The 14,241-nt window shown below is 42.9% G+C and overlaps 1 long non-coding RNA gene across 1 annotated transcript in view; it reads left to right on the forward strand.

Annotated features, from left to right (window-relative positions):
• The window catches only part of LOC116977117, a 15,225-nt gene extending 10,961 nt beyond the window's left edge, over positions 1-4,264 (forward strand). The window contains exon 3 of the long non-coding RNA XR_004413125.1: positions 4,253-4,264. This is a non-coding gene — a long non-coding RNA (uncharacterized LOC116977117). The remainder of the gene's footprint in view (positions 1-4,252) is intronic.
• Positions 4,265-14,241: the final 9,977 nt, after the last annotated feature.

Here is a 14,241-nt window from a genome sequence, read left to right on the forward strand (position 1 = left end):
CATAGAAATTAGGTGCAGGAGTAGGCCATTCGGCCCTTCGAGCCTGCACCGCCATTCAATATGATTGGCTGATCATCCAACTCAGTATCCCGTACCTGCCTTCTATCCATACCCTCTGATCCCCTTAGCCACAAGGGCCACATCTAACTCCCTCTTAAATATAGCCAATGAACTGGCCTCGACTACCCTCTGTGGCAGGGAGTTCCAGAGATTCACCACTCTCTGTGTGAAAAAAGTTCTTCTCATCTCAGTTTTAAAGGATTTCCCCCTTATCCTTAAGCTGTGACACCTTGTCCTGGACTTCCCCAACATCGGGAGCAATCTTCCTGCATCTAGCCTGTCCAACCCCTTAAGAATTTTGTAAGTTTCTATAAGATCCACTCTCAATCTCCTAAATTCTAGAGAGTATAAACCAAGTCTATCCAGTCTTTCTTCATAAGACAGTCCTGACATCCCAGGAATCAGTCTGGTGAACCTTCTCTGCACTCCCTCTATGGCAATAATGTCCTTCCTCAGATTTGGAGACCAACACTGTACGCAATACTCCAGGTGTGGTCTCACCTAGACCCTGTACAACTGCAATAGACCCTCCCTGCGCCTATACTCAAATCCTTTTGCTATGAAAGCTAACATACCATTCGCTTTCTTCACTGCCTGCTGCACCTGCATGCCCACTTTCAATGACTGGTGTACCATGACACCCAGGTCTCGCTGCATCTCCCCTTTTCCTAGTCGGCCACCATTTAGATAATAGTCTGCTTTCCTGTTTTTGCCACCAAAATGGATAACCTCACATTTATCCACATTATACTGCATCTGCCAAACATTTGCCCACTCACCCAGCCTATCCAAGTCACCTTGCAGTCTCCTAGCATCCTCCTCACAGCTAACACTGCCCCCCAGCTTAGTGTCATCCGCAAACTTGGAGATATTGCCTTCAATTCCCTCATCCAGATCATTAATATATATTGTAAATAGCTGGGGTCCCAGCACTGAGCCTTGCGGTACCCCACTAGTCACTGCCTGCCATTCTGCCTGCCAAAGGACCCGTTTACTCCTACTCTTTGCTTCCTGTTTGCCAGCCAGTTCTCTATCCACATCAATACTGAACCCCCAATGCCGTGTGCTTTAAGTTTGTAAACTAATCTCTTATGTGGGACCTTGTCGAAAGCCTTCTGGAAGTCCAGATACACCACATCCACTGGTTCTCCCCTATCCACGCTACTAGTTACATCCTCGAAAAATTCTATAAGATTCGTCAGACATGATTTACCTTTTGTAAATCCATGCTGACTTTGTCCAATGATTTCACCACTTTCCAAATGTGCTGCTATCCCATCTTTAATAACTGACTCTAGCAGTTTCCCCACTACCGATGTTAGACTAACTGGTCTGTAATTCCCCGTTTTCTCTCTCCCTCCCTTCTTAAAAAGTGGGGTTACGTTTGCTACCCGCCAATCCTCAGGAACTACTCCAGAATCTAAAGAGTTTTGAAAGATTATTACTAATGCATCCACTATTTCTGGAGCTACTTCCTTAAGTACTCTGGGATGCAGCCTATCTGGCCCTGGGGATTTATCGGCCTTTAATCCATTCAATTTACCCAACACCACTTCCCGGCTAACCTGGATTTCACTCAATTCCTCCAACTCCTTTGACCCGCGGTCCCCTGCTATTTCCGGCAGATTATTTATGTCTTCCTTAGTGAAGACGGAACCAAAGTAGTTATTCAATTGGTCCGCCATATCCTTGTTCCCCATGATCAACTCACCTGTTTCTGACTGCAAGGGACCTACATTTGTTTTAACTAATCTCTTTCTTTTCACATATCTATAAAAACTTTTGCAGTCAGTTTTTATGTTCCCTGCCAGTTTTCTTTCATAATCTATTTTTCCTTTCCTAATTAAGCCCTTTGTCCTCCTCTGCTGGTCTCTGAATTTCTCCCAGTCCTCCGGTATGCTGCTTTTTCTGGCTAATTTGTACGCATCATCCTTCGCTTTGATACTATCCCTGATTTCCCTTGTTATCCACGGATGCACTACCTTCCCTGATTTATTCTTTTGCCAAACTGGGATGAACAATTTTTGTAGCTCATCCATGCAGTCTTTAAATGTCTTCCATTGCATATCCACCGTCAACCCTTTTAGAATTAATTGCCAGTCAATCTTGGCCAATTCACGTCTCATACCCTCAAAGTTACCTTTCTTTAAGTTCAGAACCATTGTTTCTGAATTAACAATGTCACTCTCCATCCTAATGAAGAACTCAACCATATTATGGTCACTCTTGCCCAAGGGGGCACGTACAACAAGACTGCTAACTAACCCTTCCTCATTACTCAATACCCAGTCTAAAATAGCCTGCTCTCTCGTTGGTTCCTCTACATGTTGATTTAGATAACTATCCCGCATACATTCCAAAAAATTCTCTTCCTCAGCACCCCTGCCAATTTGATTCACCCAATCTATATGTAGATTGAAGTCACCCATTATAACGGTTTTGCCTTTGTCGCACGCATTTCTAATTTCCTGTTTGATACCATCTCCAACTTCATTACTACTGTTAGGTGGCCTGTACACAACACCCACCAGCGTTTTCTGCCCCTTAGTGTTTCGCAGCTCTACCCATACCGATTCCACATCCTGCAAACTAATGTCCTTCCTTTCCATTGCGTTAATCTCCTCTCTAATCAGCAACGCTACCCCACCTCCTTTTCCTTTCTCTCTATCCCTCCTGAATATTGAATATCCCTGGATGTTCAGCTCCCAGCCTTGGTCACCCTGGAGCCATGTCTCCGTGATCCCAACTATATCATAGTCATTAATAGCTATCTGCACATTCAACTCATCCACCTTATTACGAATGCTCCTTGCATTGAGACACAAAGCCTTCAGGCTTGTTTTTACAACACTCTTACCCCTTATACAATTTTGTTGAAAAGTGGCCCTTTTTGATTTTTGCCCTGGATTTTCCGGCCTGCCACTTTTACTTTTCACCTTGCTACCTATTGCTTCTACCCTCATTTTACACCCCTCTGTCTCTACGCTCACACATTTAAGAAACCCTTTCCCTTTAACTCCATCCTCCACTAGCCCATTCGACACCCCACCCCCCTTATTCAGTTTAAAACCACCCGTGTAGCAGTGGCAAACCTGCCTGCCGGAATGCTGGTCCCACACCTAATAGAGTTGAACTTCAATTGAGATATAATTTGTTATTAGTATCACTGATTGAGAACCAGCTACTTAAAACCAAAAGTCCATTTTATATACATGGCAACAAATCTGGCAAATTACTCGCCAATCAGTTGAAAGCTGTGTCAGCCAAATGTCAGATTACTAAAGTGAGTAAACGGGATGGTACATTGACAGTAGACCATGATGAAATTAATAAATCCTTTCAGGAATTTTATACCTCCAAATACCAATCAGAATTCCCTACTGATTCCAATATAATGCATGAGTTTTTAAGGAAACTGAACTTGCCAAATTTACCACATTATGAGTCTCTGTTGTTAGATGAACCCATCACGGAGGAAGAAATACAGAAAGCAATCCTCTCAATTAATTCTGGTAAAGCTCCTGGTTTAGATGGGTTTACACTGGAATTTTTATGTTGATTTTGAAATTAAAAAAATATACATTTGATAAAATTAAGAATGACTGGGAAAGAGAACTTCAAATTTCTCTATCTATAGAGAAATGGGAGAGGATTCTTCAATTAGTTAATACTTCCTCAATGTGTGCAAGACACGCTTTGATATAATTCAAGGTGGTTCACAGAGTTCATATGTCAAAAGATAAGCTAACTCGTTTTAATGGTCATATAAATCCTACCTGTGACAGATGTAATTCTGAAGTGGCCTCATTGACTCATATATTTTGGTCCTACCCACTTTTGGAAAAATATTGGAAAGACATTTTTGATACTATTTCTGGTGCTCAAGGTGGTTGCTGAGAGCATAGCCACTGCCATCGGTAACAGCAAACACCACCATGCCCCAAAGAAATCAATCACTTTTGTCAAAGCTGGAGAGAAGCCCCGACCACAACCAAAAACAAGGACGGGCCTCCTCTACACAGCCACTGACTGGCAGCTGCACGTCGACCTGGGCAAACAGCTGAAATTTCCACAGCACATCACGGCATGATCAGCATGGCCAGACATGATCATCACCTCCGAAGTGACAAAACAGCTGATCATTCTGGAGCTGACAGTGCCCTGGGAAGAGCGTATTGAAGAGGCTAATGAGAGGAAACGCACAAAGTACCAGGAACTGGTGGAGATGTGCCAGGACAGAGGCTGGGCAGTAGAGGTGGGCTGTAGAGGCTTTGCAGGGCGCTCACTCTGCAAAGTCCTCAACCAGTTGGGCATTACGGGGCTGGCAAATCAATCCGCAAGCGAAGCCGCAGAGAAAACCACTAGGTGGCTTTGGATTAAGAGGGCTGATCCGTGGGCGGTTGCTGCTGGGACGCAAGTCGGGGCTTGACCAACCCCGAATCTTTGGGCTACCAATGTTAGATTTTACTTCGGAGTCACGTGAGTGACTACGTGAAGAAGGCCGTCCAGGCGCACACGCGTCATCTCGTCAGATGCATTGCGCTGCGACCGCGGTAGGAGGACGGACCTCCAAGCGGCGAGTGAAAGAAATCCTGAACATAAGTATTTTTACTTTCATTTTCAGGCTGCTTTTCTCCGGAGAGACTGCGTGCAGAGACAGGCAAGTCTTAGTTTATGGAGAAAGGTGGGAGGAATAAGGGATAGCGCACCGCAGTAAGTACTCAAGACGACAAAATGTCTGAGAGTAGCGGGCGCCCGACTAAAAAGTCGGTAGATAAACCGAGCACTTCTAAACCGGGAGAAAAAGGTCCCGTTGAAACTCCCGCAGGGAGCAAAGCCAAAAAGAATAATTGGCTGGTAGACTCGGACGAATCTGAACCAGAGATCGTATCAGACAGACTTTCTCAGCTGGAATTCCTCATGGGTAAAATGATTTATAAAGGCAAACTCCATAAGGAGTATAAAAAACGTGGGCTTAAAGAGCAACCGCATGGAACACCCAGAAGAGGTTCTGGGAAACGTTGGCCCAGATTTGAGCCAGCGACCGAAATGCCTGATGATGAAGATGAATATGTGGGCTGGCCTGACACGGAGGCAGCACCAGAAATGTCTGAAAGACAATACAGGCGTTGGTCTACAGGAGACCCAGAATATGGAGCAGCACCCAAAAGTGGGCTGCCAATATACAGCTCAATGGAAGAACTTGATGTACCCCAAAGAGGGACAAAAAAGCGTAGGCCTATCAGAGAGCCATCGCATGAAATACCTGATGATGAAAATCCAGGTGAAACCCATTATGAGGAGGAATATCCAGAATACTCTGATAACGAATCATTTGAGGACCAGAGCCCAAGGCAAAAAAGAAAAGTGCCAGAGCTGGCTCAAAAGTTCTCTAGTCCCAGACACAAGGGACAACCTCTACCAGAGGAGATAGCAGAGAGTATAAATTACCTGCTTTCCCATCATTTGGAAGAACCAACGATGGATGAAATTGTGAACAAATATGAAATCCCGCAGAACTGTGCTCTGTTAGGAGTTCCATCTGTTAACAGTGACGTGTGGAATTATATGGGCACTGCAGTAAGAGCCCAAGAAATTAGATTACAGCGGGTATTAAGATTAATGGGGTCAAGCATTACGGCATTTGCCAGAGATCTGGAAGAAGGAAATGTGACAACGCCACAGCAGGATGTGATGGGAATGATGTGTAATGCACATTTTGCAATAAACTGTATTCGTAAATCTGCGATAAGACCTAACATACATCCTAAGTTTGCAGGGCTCTGTAAACCATCTAATATACAATTGCCATACTTACTCTTTGAAGAAGAGCTTGCCAAAAAACTGAAGTTTCTCAACGAAGAATCAAAAACCATCGGGACGATGAAGCCACCGATGTTTGGCAGCACAGCTAGAAGGCAATATCCATACCGAAGGGGAACTGGTGAAGGAAGAAGTCGCTCGTACCCGCATACAAGATATTGGCGTACAACCCCAGGACATGGAGGACATGGTATTCCCACAAGGGGCAAGGTACAAAAAGTGACACCAGTAAACCCTGAGGTGGGTGGTTCTGTTTCTGAAAGAAACATATCAGATGTGTCCTACTTACAAATTGGGGGTAGGTTACAATTATTTTTAAAAGAATGGAAGCTAATAACATCTGATGCATATATACTGTGCAATATAATGGAGTTTAGAATTGAATTTTACCAGAATGAAAATCCCCCTACTCAACATATTCCAAAACAAATACATTCTTTCTCTAAAGAAGAGATTAGAATCATTCAAATAGAAATGGATATTTTGAGTAAAACCATCAGTTTATATCTAGTATTTTCTCTAGACCAAAAAAGGATGGGGGTTGTAGGATCATTTTGGACCTCACAAGTCTCAACCATTTTTGTACAGTATAAACATTTCAAAATGGAGACTTTTACTAATGCTTTGCAATTAATTTCAACAGAATGCTATATGGCAAGCATAGATCTCCAAAATGCATATTACTCTGTGGCCGTGCATGTTAAAGATCGTAGATATTTGAAATTTGTCTGGATGAGTCAATTGTGGCAATTCAAAGCATTGCCTAACATGTTAACTTTAGCCCCTAGATTGTTTACAAAACTGCTGAAACCAATCTTAGCATTGTTAAGAGCTCAAGGCCATTTGATAATGGCTTATTTGGATGACATTTTAATTGTGGGAGACACTGAAGCCATGGCAACAGCCTCAATTTTAAAAGTAAAACTTACATTTCAAAAATTGGGCTTTGTGATTCACCCAGAGAAATCCAGACTGACACCCAACAAAATAATTGATTACTTGTGGTTCACTAGTAATTCAGAGCACATGATGGTGAGCTTACCCAAGGACAAAAAGCTGCAATTAATTGAGGGTTGTAAGGAGCTAATTGCAGGCAAACAACCAGGCAAGTGGCAAGTCTACTTGGCAAATTAATTGCTTCTTTTCCAGCTGTTCAGCTTGGACCACTGCATTATCAGCAGCTGCAGCGAGCAAAGATATCAGCGTTGAAAAGATATGCGGGGCATTTCGATAGACTAATGCAACTACCAAACACAGCAATTGAGGATATAAAATGGTGGATTAAAAATGTGGATTGCTCTTACAGGAAAATTCTGATTGAATCACCAGCTACCATTTTACAAACAGATGCAAATGCACTGGGATGGGGAGCTGCTGATGCCATCTCAAGCTGTGGAGGTAGATGGAATGCAGAGGAAGAACCTTTGCTTGAGACACATGGCATTTTGAATTACTAAGTGTATTGCATGGGTTGAAAGCCCTTTGCCGAAAGGTACAAAATTTGCATGTACAGGTTCAGATTGACAACACTACGGCAGTGGCTTATGTCAATCACATGGGTGGAATCAAGTCAGAAGCATGTGACAGATTGGCAAACATGATTTGGCACTGGTGCATTGAGAAAGACATTTGGCTTTCTGCAATTTACCTACCAGGTAAATGCAACATAATCGCAGACACTAGGTCAAGAAATTTTAATGACAATACAGAATGGATGTTAAATCGTGACATTTTCCACAAAATTGTGAAAAAATTTGGGAAACCAGAAATTGACTTGTTTGCATCCAGATTGAACCACCAGTTACCTCAATATGTTTCGTAGGTACCAGATCCAGGTGCAACAGGGGTAGATGCATTTACGTTAAATTGGGGTGGAATGTTTTTGTATGCATTTCCTCCCTTTTGTCTGATCAGTAGGTGTCTACAGAAGATCAAACAAGATTATGCTTCAGGATTGTTGGTGGTTCCAGATTGGCCCACACAAACATGGTATCCATTAGTGTTAAAAATGGTGACAGAACCCATAATGCATGTCTCAAGACAAGAAAACCTACTTGTGCACCCTGTAACTGGTGAATTTCATCCTTTACATGATCGTATTGATTTATTGATTTGCAGATTCTAAAAAGACCATATGTTGGAAGAAGACTATCAGATCGCTCTATGGATGTAATTACAGGATCATGGAGGGATAGTACCCAGAAGCAGTACATTTCTTACATTAAGAAATGGTTGCAGTTTTGTTCAACACAAAATATTTCTTACCACACTGCAGACACTTCAGATGTTGTAGAATTCTTGTCAACATTACATTTTGATGCCAATTTGTAATTTGTAATTACCCTTTGATTTGTAGATACATGAAGGGCATCTTTAATGCTAAACCTCCCAGACCGAGAAATACGGAAATCTGGAATGTGATGGATGTACTATCACTACTTAGGGATTGGGATCCCATCTCAAATTTGCCGTTAGACAAAATCACGATGAAAGTAGTCATGTTAATAGCTTTAGTCTCAGCCCAAAGAGTACAAACATTACACAAGTTAAGGGTAGACAGAATGGGAATGACAACAGAGGAAATTACATTCTATGTCTATGACCTGCTAAAACATAGCAGACCAGGAGTCTCGGGGTGTAAATTGTTTTTTTCAGCATATCCTTCAGATCAAAGACTTTGTGTAGTTACATATTTGAAACACTACATTGAGACCACCAAGCATCTTAGAGGTGTAGAATCTGCATTATTCATCAGCCATAAAAAGCCACACAAAAAAGTGACAACACAAACAATTTCAAGATGGCTGAAGAAGGTGCTATTGGATGCAGGAATTGATACTGACAAATTTAAATTTCATTCCACCAGGGCGGCGGCAACATCGGTGGCCAAGGATTTGGACGTTCCAATAGACCATATCCTCGCGGCCGCAGGATGGGCAAGTGAAAGGATGTTTCACAAGTATTATCACAAAGAAATTGCAGACCCTGGTGTATTTGGTGGTACTGTTTTGGATTCAGTATTAAATGTCCCTAGTGATTAAAATGGGACACATAATGTTTATTATAAAATAAACCATTAATTGATTAAACAAGTATGATGGTTGCATGTTATTGACTGTTTTCACTCATAGAGTCAAGCAAAATGCAGTGATACGCCGGAACCCAATCTACGGCCTGAAATCACAGAAGCGTTAAAATCTTCACGTAGTCACTCACGTGACTCCGAAGTAAAATAGTAAGATTAAACGAGAACTTACCAGTTTGAAGTTTGATCTTTATTTAATGAGGAGTTACGTCGAGGGACTACGTACCCTCCGCTCCCACCCTAGTAAATATCAAAGGTAAGTTAAGTTTGTATCACATAGCTTACTATTATGCTTCGGAATATATCATCTGTGATTTCACACCGCTGCTTTGAAGTTTGACGCGCGTGCGCCTGGACGGCCTTCTTCACATAGTCCCTCGACGTAACTCCTCATAAAGTAAAGATCAAACTTCAAACTGGTAAGTTCTCATTTAATCTTACTATTAGTTCAGACAAATGTGGGTCCCTTGAAGACAGAAACAGGTGAATTTATTATGGGGAACAAGGAAATGGCAGACGAGTTGAACAGGTACTTTGGTTCTGTCTTCACTAAGGAAGACACAAAGAATCTCCCAGATGGACTGGGGGACAGGGGATCTAGGGAGACAGAGGAACTGAAGGAAATTCACATTAGGCAGGAAATGGTGTTGGGTAGACTGACGGGACAGAAGGCTGATAAAACTTCAGGGCCTGATGGTCTGCATCCCAGGGTATTCAAGGAGATGGCTCTAGAAATCATGGATGCATTGGTGATAATTTTCCAATGTTCTATAGACTCAGGATCAGTTTCTGTGGATTGGAGGGTAGCTAATGTTATCCCACTTTTTACGAAAGGCGGGAGAGAGAAAACTGGGAATTATAGACCAGTTAGCCTGACATCGGTGGTGGGGAAGATGCTGGAGTCAATAATATAAGATTAAGACGACAGATGGCACAATGGGCTAAGTGTTCGGCTGGCAACCGGAAGGTAGCTGGTTCGAATCCCGCTTGGAGTGCATACTGTCGTTGTGTCCTTGGGCAAGACACTTCACCCACCTTTGCCTGTGTGTGTCCTTGGGCAAGACACTTCACCCACCTTTGCCTGTGTGTGTGAATGTAATTATGTGAAGCACTTTGGGGTCAATGTAAGTTGACTAAAAATGTGCTATATAAATAAATAAATTTAATTTAATTTAAATAGCGGCACATTTGGATAGCAGTAACAGGATCGGTCCGAGTCAGCATGGATTTACGAAGGGGAAATCATGCTTGACTAATCTTCTGGAATTTTTTGAGGATGTAACTAGGAAAATGGACAAGGGAGAGCCAGTGGATGTAGTGTACCTGGACTTTCAGAAAGCATTTGATAAGGTCCCACATAGGAGATTAGTGGGCAAAATTAGCGCACATGGTATTGGGGGTAGAGTGCTGACATGGATAGAGAAGTGGTTGGCAGACAGGAAACAAAGAGTAGGAATGAACGTGTCCCTTTCAGAATGGCAGGCAGTGACTAGTGGGGTACCGCAAGGCTCGGTGCTGGGACCGCAGCTATTTACAATATACATCAATGATTTAGATGAAGGAATTAAAAGGAACATTAGCAAATTTGCAGATGACACAAAGCTGGGTGGCAGTGTAAACTGTGAAGAGGATGCTATGAGGATGCAGGGTGACATGGATAGGTTGGGTGAGTCTGCAGATGCATGGCAGATGCAGTATAATGTGGATAAATGTGAGGTTATCCACTTTGGTAGCAAGAACAGGAAGACAGATTATTATCTGAATTGTGTCAGATTAGGAAAAGGGGAAGTGCATTGAGACCTGACTGTCGTACATCAGTCTCTGAAAGTAAGCATGCAGGTACAGCAGGCGGTGAAGAAAGCTAATGGCATGTTGGCCTTCTTAATGTGAGAATTTGAGCATAGGAGCAAAGAGGTCCTTCTGCAGTTGTACAGGGCCCTGGTGAGTCCACACCTGGAGTGTTGAATGCGGTTTTGGTCTCCTAATTTGAGGAAGGACATTCTTGCTATTGAGGGAGTGCAGCGTAGGTTCACGAGGTTAATTCCCGGGATGGCGTGACATATGAGGAAAGAATGGAATGACTGGGTCTTGTATTCACTGGAAATTAATTCACTGTATTACTCTGGGACTCTATGTTTCTATAAGGTCCCCTCTCATCCGTCATAGAATTATACAGTGTGGAAACAGGCCCTTCGGCCCAACCCGCCCACACCGGCCAACAATGATTCAGCTACCCTATTCCTATTTGCCTGCGTTTGGTCCATAACCCTCCAAACCTGTCCTATCCATGTACCTGCCCAACTGTTTCTTAAATGATGGGATAGTCCCAGCCTCAACTTCCTCCTCTGGCAGCTTGTTCCATACGCCCACCACCCTCTGTGTGAAAAAGTTACCCCTCTGATTCCTATTAAATCTTTTCCCCTTCACCTTAAACCTATGTCCTCTGGTCCTTAATTCCCCTACTCTGGGTAAAAGATTCTGTGCATCTACCCGATCTATTCCTCTCATGATTTTGGATACTTCTATAAGATTTCCCCTCATCCTCCTATGCTCCATGGAATAGAGACCCAGCCTACTCAACCTGTTCCTATAGCTCACACCCTCTAGTCCTGGCAATATCCTCGTAAATCTTTTCATGGCAGTGGCAGATCTGTTTGTCATTATCACTGATGTCATACTGTATAAGATTGTTTATTACTATTTTCGAGGTTCTTTCTTTGATACCACACAAATGTGCCGTCTCATTATTGCTCTCTACGCCTTGTGCCAGGATTGTGCTGTCTGGTTAACAGTGGGTTTCACATTTGATCGTTTCATTGCAATTTGTTGCCAACAGCTGAAAACAAAATATTGTACTGAAACAACCGCAGCAGTGGTGATCGCAGTTGTGTGCACAATCTTCTGTTCGAAATGCATCCCCTGGTACTTTGCATTTGGGACTCGATATGTAACCAACAATGTTCAATGGGGCTGCATCCTAACATCAAACTTCCATGCGTCCAAAGCATGGGCAGCCTTCACTTGGCTCCATCGCATTCTCACTCCCTTGCTCCCATTTGCTTTAATTCTGCTTTTCAATGTTCTGACTGTCAAGAACATTTTAATGGCCAGCAAAGTTCGCAAGAGGCACCGAGGTTGCAGCAGCGGTGAGCAGCACCACGACCCCGAGATAGCCAACCGTAACAAATCCGTCATTTTGCTCTTCACTATTTCTGGCAGTTTTATGTTATTGTGGACGACCTATGTTGTATATTTTTTATATGTACGGATCACCAAGACTTTTTATCACACGAGTTTCAGTGATCCTTTATTTATTGTTCAACAGGCTGGGTCTTTGCTCCAGCTTTTGAGTTCTTGTACAAACACCAGCATTTATGCGGTGACCCAGGCTAAATTCAGAAATGAAATGAAGAATGCAGTGAAATATTCATTTACTTTTATGTTCAAATTAATGAAGTGTAAAAGCAACTCAAGGTAGATCTGGAATGCTGGACTAATGGCGATATCAGGACTGTTCTCAGCCTCACTCGGTTCTGTGAATTGTGTGAGAAGGAACTGCAGATGCTGGATTAAAACGAAGAAAGTCATAAAAAGCTCAAGTAACTCAGCGGGACAGGCAGCATTCCTGGAGAGAAGGAATGGGTGATGTTTTGGGTTGAGACTCGTCTTCGGATTGGAGAAGTGTCTTGACCCAAAACGCCACTCATTCCTTCTCCAAAGATGCTGCCTGTCACACTGAGTAACTCCAGCTTTCCGTGTCTATCTTCTGTTCTGTGAATTGTCTGATTTTGTTTCCATTTGAAGATTAAACAAAACTAGAGTTACTTGGCCACCCCAACTAGTGAGCTTCATGCAAGGAGAGCAGAGACAAGACATTTCAAATATCATGCGGTATCTTCACTGACATACATGGTCACGGCTTTGCAAATCAGGGATACTCAAACAGCCACAGATGAGGCAACACATTTTTTCTCAGCAGGTTGAGTGGTTAACTCTTCTTCCTCAAGTGGTGGGGGAAGTCTTTAAGATATTTAAGATAAGGTGGATACATTCTTGAAAAGTTACTCTGAACAAACAGGAATGCAGATCGGAGACTACAATCAGATCTGTATGACCTTATAGAATTGCAGCAGAGGTGTGCGCTGGCCAGGCACTGAAGGGAATTCTAAGTTATATATTTGCAGAGTACGAAAACCAACCATATGGCCCAACATATCCATGGCAACCAACATGCCCATGGCAACCAAGGTGCATACCTGAGCTACTCTCATTTGCCAGAGTTTTACAACATGCCTCTACAGATTTCCTGTCCATGTACCTGTCCACATGCCTTGTTAAAGTACCTGACAGCTGGTGCCACATACCTATCACTGTGCGATAAGTTGACCCTCAGGTCACCATCACCTCATCTCTTTTCACCATAAACCTATGCTTTCTAGTTTTAGAATTTCCGATGTTTGGAAAAAGACTGGCCATTCAACCATATGTGGCCATCATGATTTTATAAACCAGTATAAAGTCATGCCTCAATAGGTGCAGGAGTAGGCCATTCGGCCCTTCGAGCCAGCACCACCATTCAATGTGATCATGGCTGATCATCCACAATCAGTACCCCGTTCCTGCCTTCTTCCCATATCCCCTGACTCCGCTATCTTTAAATGCCCTATCAAGCTCTCTTGAAAGTATCCAGAGAACCGGCCTCTACCGCCATCTGAGGCAGAGAATTCCACAGACTCACAACTCTCTGTGTGAAAAAGTGTTTCATTATCTCAGTTCTAAATGGCTTACTCCTTATTCTTAAACTGTGGTCCCTGGTTCTGGACTCACCCAACATCGGGAACATGTTTCCTGCCTCTAGCGTGTCCCAACCCTTAATAATCTTATATGTTTCAATAAGATCCCCTCTTATCTCTCTAAACTCCAGAGTATACAAGCCCAGCCGCTCCATTCTATCAATATATGACAGTCCCACCATCCCAGAAATTAACGTGGTGAACCTACGCTGCACTCCCTCAATAGCAAGAATGTCCTTCCTCAAATTTGGAGACCAAAACTGCACACAATACTCCATGTATGGTCTCACCAGGGCTCTGTACAACTGCCTCATTCCTCATCGCTTCTGTGAAAAAGGTCGTATGTCATCCAATTTTTCATTAAAACTCAAGACCTCCAGAAAGTTAGAACAGAAAGTTACAGCACAGAAACAGGCCCTAGGACCCACAATGTCGAACATAAGACTGTTAAACTAATCTCCTCTACCTGCATGCGATCAA

This window comes from Amblyraja radiata, chromosome 9, assembly GCF_010909765.2.
Source record: "Amblyraja radiata isolate CabotCenter1 chromosome 9, sAmbRad1.1.pri, whole genome shotgun sequence".
Classification (NCBI taxonomy): domain Eukaryota; kingdom Metazoa; phylum Chordata; class Chondrichthyes; order Rajiformes; family Rajidae; genus Amblyraja; species Amblyraja radiata.